Raw genomic sequence first — 6,626 nt, forward strand, 5'->3', positions numbered from 1 at the left:
CCTATATTTTGTGTGCTCTGCAGTTCACACAGTATGAGTGTGTGTGGAGTGGAATATTAATACTGTTATTAGTGGGTCATGCTTTTTATTTTTAAAAAAATACCTCTATAGTTTATCTTTATATTAAAATTTTAAAAAATAAACTAAAATAAGCAAGCTTTGGCCAACTCCCCCTCCCCACTAGAGAGATTATAAGAGGCAAAAGAATATTATCTATGTAATTCCACAACAGTGTCAGCAACACTTGACAGTGGTTTGCATGGTAGCTGAAAAACCACCACAACAAACTAACAGGAAAGGCACAACCACGAACAATGACTAGTCAGGCCCTTCTAAGCAGACTTTATATCAAACTGTAATTTTTTTTAAAAAGTATATTAAGTCAGAAGAACTTTATCATCACCATCTTGACCATTTGAAACTTATCAGAATAAGCATACCCCAGCAAGGAAACTTTGAGATGGCCACAAATCCCCCCCTTCTTTTGGTGCCCTTCTGGTACTTCTTTGTTTGTTAATTTATTTTTCTGAACTGTCAACAACTCTTAAATCAATGTTCTGTTTGTTAGTCTGTGTTTTCACTCATAACTTCCATATTTCATTGGCCCATTTTCAATGGTTGCCAACTGTGCTTTTATTTTATTTTTTGTCACCACTCTTCTTGACCATTGGACCCACCATTGGTCTCCACCGCTCAATTCACTGGAGCCCATCTTCACAGGCAGGGGAAACCCCAAACTCACTGAGGGTTTGAGACCCATCAGCTACCTTCACCAGGTTTAGCCGGTCAGTCAAAGCCTTTTCTCAGGATGTGGCCACAGCCGCATGCTGACAGCTTCTAAAATCCACAGGTGAGAGCAGGGTGGGGACCAAAGGTGGGCAAACCACCCCAGAACGATTACGACACATCCTCCACCAGAGGTACTACTACCCCTCCCCTAACACCACACACACCAGCAATGGATACTTAGCAAATAAGTAATTCTTGTGGTAACACTGGACAATGCTACACTTGCACAATTTCTGTTTGTCATGCAACAGTGAAAGGCACAAGAGTCCTGTCAGAGAAAGCAGGACATCCGTGTGTGTGTGTGTGTGAGAGAGAGAGAGAGAGAGAGAGAGAGAGAGAAGGAGAGAGAACCAGTTTAAAGGGAATTGGGGGGAGGGGGTAAATGACATGCCAGTATATACAGACAGCTCTTGAGTCAAAACTTCCAAACTGTTTTCTGGCTGTTTGAATTAACTGCATTTCACTATGCCTCATTTTCCTAGAACATGACGATATGTGTCCTTAACTGACTTCGTAGGCAGGAAAATCAGCTGTGGAATATAGTGTTGTACAGTACTTTGTGCTCAAGTTATCACATTTTGCAAATGATAAGAGATAGAGGAACACCTGGCAACAAGTTGAGGAACTGGAAACATTTAATAATTATGAAATCACACCTAAGAGATAACAGACTATATTAACTGGCAAAACACAGACATATACAAACAAAGCCATCCATGTTTATATTACAAAAGAGATATTTTAGAGAATCCTAAGTAAGTTCAATAACGAGCATAAGTGTTTCTGTGTTGACAATTGGCAGGATTTGGTGTTCCCTGATATGTTAATTAAACAAACTCTGGTTATCCAAAATGCTTAATGGATGTTAGCATGACCAAATGTAGAGGAAGAGTCATGGTTGTGCAGAAGTCTTTGTAGAACTTCCCATGCCTGTCAGAGCAGACATTCAAGATGCAGGAATTATTCAAGACACAGTCCTTTGTATCTGCTGACCTGAACACGCCTCAAAAAAGGGTTGCCAGTTCCTTATCTGGCAAGGCTCCTACCCTAAGAGTTTCATGCCTGGGAGAAATTCATCATGCGAAGGAAGATGATGAAGTAATGGGGAGAGCATTAGCTCCTGAATTTCTGCTTGCCACACACCTGTTAAAGGCACTGGAGCCGTGCCAGAAAAAAAGAGTTGGCAGCTGACCCATCTATGCAATATGGAATAGTAGCCCCTTGATATATTCTATCCAGATTGTTTGGGAAACAGTGTTTATTAGTAAAAAGTTATATTCTTACCTGGCAGAGTTGTGGCGAACCAAACAGCGCCTGCAGGTGAGGGTTCTGCATGTGACATCCAGCTTTTTCACAAAGCCATCCCAGAGCTTAGCTTCCATGATGCAAGCAGCCTTTGTAGGGGAAGGAAGGAAAACATCCTTGTAAACAAAGCAGCAGTGCCGATAATATTGTAGTCATGTCAGGAGGGCTACTGCTGTTTATGGGGCTGCAGCAGTGTTTTTAACAGCACCCTCCCTGCTTAATTTCTGCCTGTCAGGCTGCTGTTGGGTCATTGTGAACTGACAAACTGCATTTGATGAAATGTCTGCTTCCAGCCCAACTATTGAAGGAACAGATGCCTCACAGCTGAAGGCTGCACTGTTGTTACTGTGTGATGTGCTGAGCATAAGAGGCAACTTTATATGGACTTATACTACACTATACATTTATAGAAACCTCCCACAAAGAGGCTTGGGAACTGCTGTTTGTTTAGGGAGATGGGAATTGTAGCTACATTAGGAGGAAACTACCATTCCCATGATTTGTTTTTTTGGGGGAGGCGAGTCATGTGCTTTAAATGTGCACCGAATGTGTTTTAAATGCATGAAGTGGATCTACCCGCAGTCTGTTTCAAAGGCAGCATCTCCTGGAGATTTCAGGCAGAAAGTACTTTCCAGCCATATGTCTTTAAGGAAGCTATTTTGGATTCTCAGCTGGAGATGCCAGGGACTGAACATGGGATGCATGCTGAGCATGTTTTACAACAGACTATACTTTTTCTCCCTAGGTGGAACATCTTGCTTTTGTCATTTGAGTTCAGGTTTCTTTGTATGAATGGAGCTTCGAAGCGTACTTACTTGAAATAAAGCGCTGAGGAAATAAGTGAAGCTTACTTTTGAGTAAGCATGGTTAACATTGAACTACAAGTGTTACACTGGAGTAAATGTCTCCCTGCCCTCTGCCCACCTTCAATATTTCCCAAGAAAGATTAAAAATGAAAAATACCCTGGCCCCACTGAAATCCACTAGACCTTTCCCATATGTTTCAGAGGGGGTAGAATTTCAGCAGAATTGACATTACAATCATCAGGGCACAGATCATGGACAATATAAAATTGTGATAGAAATGTAGCAAGGTAGGCATAATTAACAGGGCTTGGGAACAAGAAATTTAAATTCCAGGTTATGCTTTTCACTGTCATAACTGATTTTAGGACATTGTCTCTTCAACCTCATTGAATAAAGCAATGTGTCTATTGCCATCTAGTGTTTAAAATATTGAAAGATACTTCAAAGCAGGATTAAGCTCTGTATTAAGTTAGTGGATTTAACATATTTCACAGCACATCTGTCAACATCTGTGGTAACTGGTTCTGCTGGTTCAACCTTATGTGACTTAAACAACATATAGAGGGCTTCAGGTTCATCGCCCTAGAAGGGACAATATGTTCTAGGTTTTCATAGCAAGGCTGAGTTTTTCAGTGACTAACATGGTTGTGTTCTCGCCCCAACTCTCTCTGGCACATTCTTCTCCCTCATGCTCTCATATCTCTTTAGCTTGATTAAAGATTATTTGTACTTTCATTCAAGGAGCAACAGGGGTCTTCCACATGTCTCCGTGCCAAGACAAAGGTGTGGCCTGTCCTTTTCCAAGAGATGCAGTTTGCAGATGATGCAGCCTTGAGAGCACTCTCTGTGGAAGCTCTACAGAGACTCAGCAACCGCTTTGCCCAAGACTGCAGGGAGTTCAGCCTGATGAAGACCAACATCCTGGGTCAGGAGACTGATAGCACCCCACGCATCAGTAGTGGTAACCACATGCTTGAGTTGGTAGACAATTTTGTGTACAGTGGTGCATCGCAAGACGAAATTAATTCGTTCCGCGAGTTTTGTCATCTTGCGATTTTTTTCATCTTGCGAAGCACGGTGTCGGGAAAGTTTTGGAAAAGCTTCAAAAATCACCAAAGTCTTTAAAAACCTCAAAAAAGGCTACCACACCGCGTTCTATGAGTTGCTCCTTGAAGTCAAGTCGCAACTGTATTAACGGTGTTAAGAAAAAGGAAACAAACTTGCAAGATGTTTCCGTCTTGTGAAGCAAGCCCATAGGGAAAATCGTCTTGCGAAGCAGCTCAAAAAACAAAAAACCCTTTCGTCTAGCAAGTTTTTTGTCTTGCGAGGCATTCCTCTTGCGAGGTACCACTGTACCTGCTTTCCACCATAACCACCAACCGTATTGGCAAGGCAGCTACAGTAATGGCTCACCTTTCCAAAAGGGTATGGGAGAATGTGATGCTAACATGCCAGCATGTGCAAAGTATATGTATATGTATATGTATATGTATATGTATATGTATATGTATATGTATAATCTCCTTTAAAAAAGTGTACCATGCCTAGTAGCAACTGAGATCTGTGTGCCTTACCAATGCTTTAATCAGCTGAATATTGCAATGAAAATCTGACAGCATGTTTTCTTACTCTTTTGAACAGGTGCGATATCTTTGATACTTAAGGAGGGAGCCCCACATTCACTAAGGCAGGGCTTCTTCTCTCACTTTTTCTTAATAAACAACCCTGCCCCAAATAACTGTTTCAGTGACCAGTTTCTGCGACATCCACAGATAGTAGTTAAAATTTTGCAAGGTGTCAGCAAGTATTTTAGTCTCAATTAGCTCTTGGAAGAGAGGACATGGTGCATAAGGTGTGCCAAATAAGCAGCATGGAACGTCTAGCTAAGCAGCCTCGCTCTCCTGCCTGATGCCTTTGCTTCCTGCAGCGCCAGATGTAGTGAGTGTTGTACCATTTCTTTCTTCAAACAGCAGTGCTCAGGGGGGGATAAACTTTACTTAACCTAATTAATTTTAATCACAGCTTTCCAATCTCATACTGTGTAAAGAATTACAAATTGGAACACATTAATAGAGGCTATGCCTTGCGCTGCAAGATCATTCTGAATTGTGCATTTACATTTTCTACATGAGTTTGCAATGATCATTAGAATAAAAAATGCAGTTATGTCCCTTTTAAATTACAGAAATTTGAAGAAACAGATTGGGACCTGTCCCATTTGCTGCGCTAAATGACTCGAAAATAGCTTGCATTTCAAGGAATTGAATGGCTCTCATTGAACAGCCAGCCCTGGAAAATGATTTCCAGTTGTTTAGAGAGTTAATGTGCTCCTAGGCGTTTGTATTGTTTAAACAATTTAAAAAGGGGGTTGAGCCCTCAAGACTTTCCACCTGCTGTGGTGCAGGGGTTCTGAAATAATACTAATAATACTAATGTTAAAGCTAGCATTTAGGCAGCACTTTAGAATGTTCAAAGCACTTGAGAACATACGAGAGGGAGCATACCAACAAAGGAATCTGCCTTCCATCAAATCAGACCACTGGTCCATCTAACTTAGTATTGTCAACCAAACTGGCAGCAGCTTTCCAGAGTTTCAGACAGGGGACATTTCCATTCTTACCTAGAGATGCTGGGGATTGAACCTGAGATCTTCTGCATGCAAAGCAGACGCACTGCTACTGAATTTATGACCCACAGTGCTGCTGTGCCCCCCCATAATAACTCCTATTTATCCTCATCCAATTCAGAAGCCAAGCCTCACTATGCATAATTGCATTGCTACAATTGGGTTGTTATTTTCATTTTCATTTTATATTTTGTGGTTTTATATTTTGATTTTGTTCTGTGAACCGCCCTGAGACCTCCGGGTATAGGGCAGGATATAAATTCAATTAATAACAACAATAATAATACCTTTACATCTCTCTTTACACCCTCTATAGAAATCCAGATTGCTCCTGTGATTTGTTTATTCTGCTTTATATAGTACCCTGTATATTAACTACCCTCACATCGACTAAGTAAATTAGTTTTGGGGTTTGGTCACAAAGACACAACATTTCTAGATACAATAAATGATGGAGCTTTAGAGGAGGTGATAATTTGTGGGGTACGGGGATGGGGTGGGAAGGTGGCGGAAGAGGAGAGTTTGGGCTGTCTTCTGAAGAGTGCTCAGGATGTGGTGTGTTGTTTGAACTGCTTTGGAACAGAGATTGAGGTGTCTCAGAGCTGTCAGATCCAACATACGTGAAAATAGAAAATTACTCAGAAAGCCCAACAGGGTCCTGTTTAATTTCAAAACCTGGAATATTCTGTAAACATATTGATTAGTTAGAATAAATGTGAAGGGAGGAGTCAAGAGAGTCAAATCTGTTCAGGACACTTGTAAATTATTTAAAATTGTGGTAATAGAAGATCAGAGATAGAATCATGTATACCATTCCTTCCAACTCTACAATTCTATGATTTTATGAGGTGTAGGGAGCTGTGGGAGTGGCGCTCTAGGAGGCTAAGGCAGGTTAGGGCCCACAGCCCAGCTCCCTAGCTGATCAGGTGGGGCTCACTAGCTCTGGGAGGAAGTGTGTGATTTCTCAGCTGGAGTAGGCTCCGAACAGGTGAGGGTCCACATGCCTCATCAAGTCTGGATGCAAAGTACAAAAGGAAGCAGAGCTGAGGTGCCTTGTCTGCTCAACTTCCCATGTTGATGGACCTTGACTTGGATGCTC

General features: G+C 41.5%; 1 protein-coding gene across 1 annotated transcript in view; it reads right to left on the minus strand.

The window, feature by feature from the left end:
* BACH2 (BTB domain and CNC homolog 2) overlaps positions 1-2,187 on the minus strand; it is a 220,717-nt gene extending 218,530 nt beyond the window's left edge. Inside the window, exon 1 of the mRNA XM_080999869.1 lies at positions 2,074-2,187. The gene's annotated coding sequence lies outside the window, so the exon portion shown is untranslated. The remainder of the gene's footprint in view (positions 1-2,073) is intronic.
* Positions 2,188-6,626: the final 4,439 nt, after the last annotated feature.

Source organism: Podarcis pityusensis (assembly GCF_964106645.2).
Source record: "Podarcis pityusensis genome assembly, chromosome: 3".
Lineage (NCBI taxonomy): Eukaryota > Metazoa > Chordata > Lepidosauria > Squamata > Lacertidae > Podarcis > Podarcis pityusensis.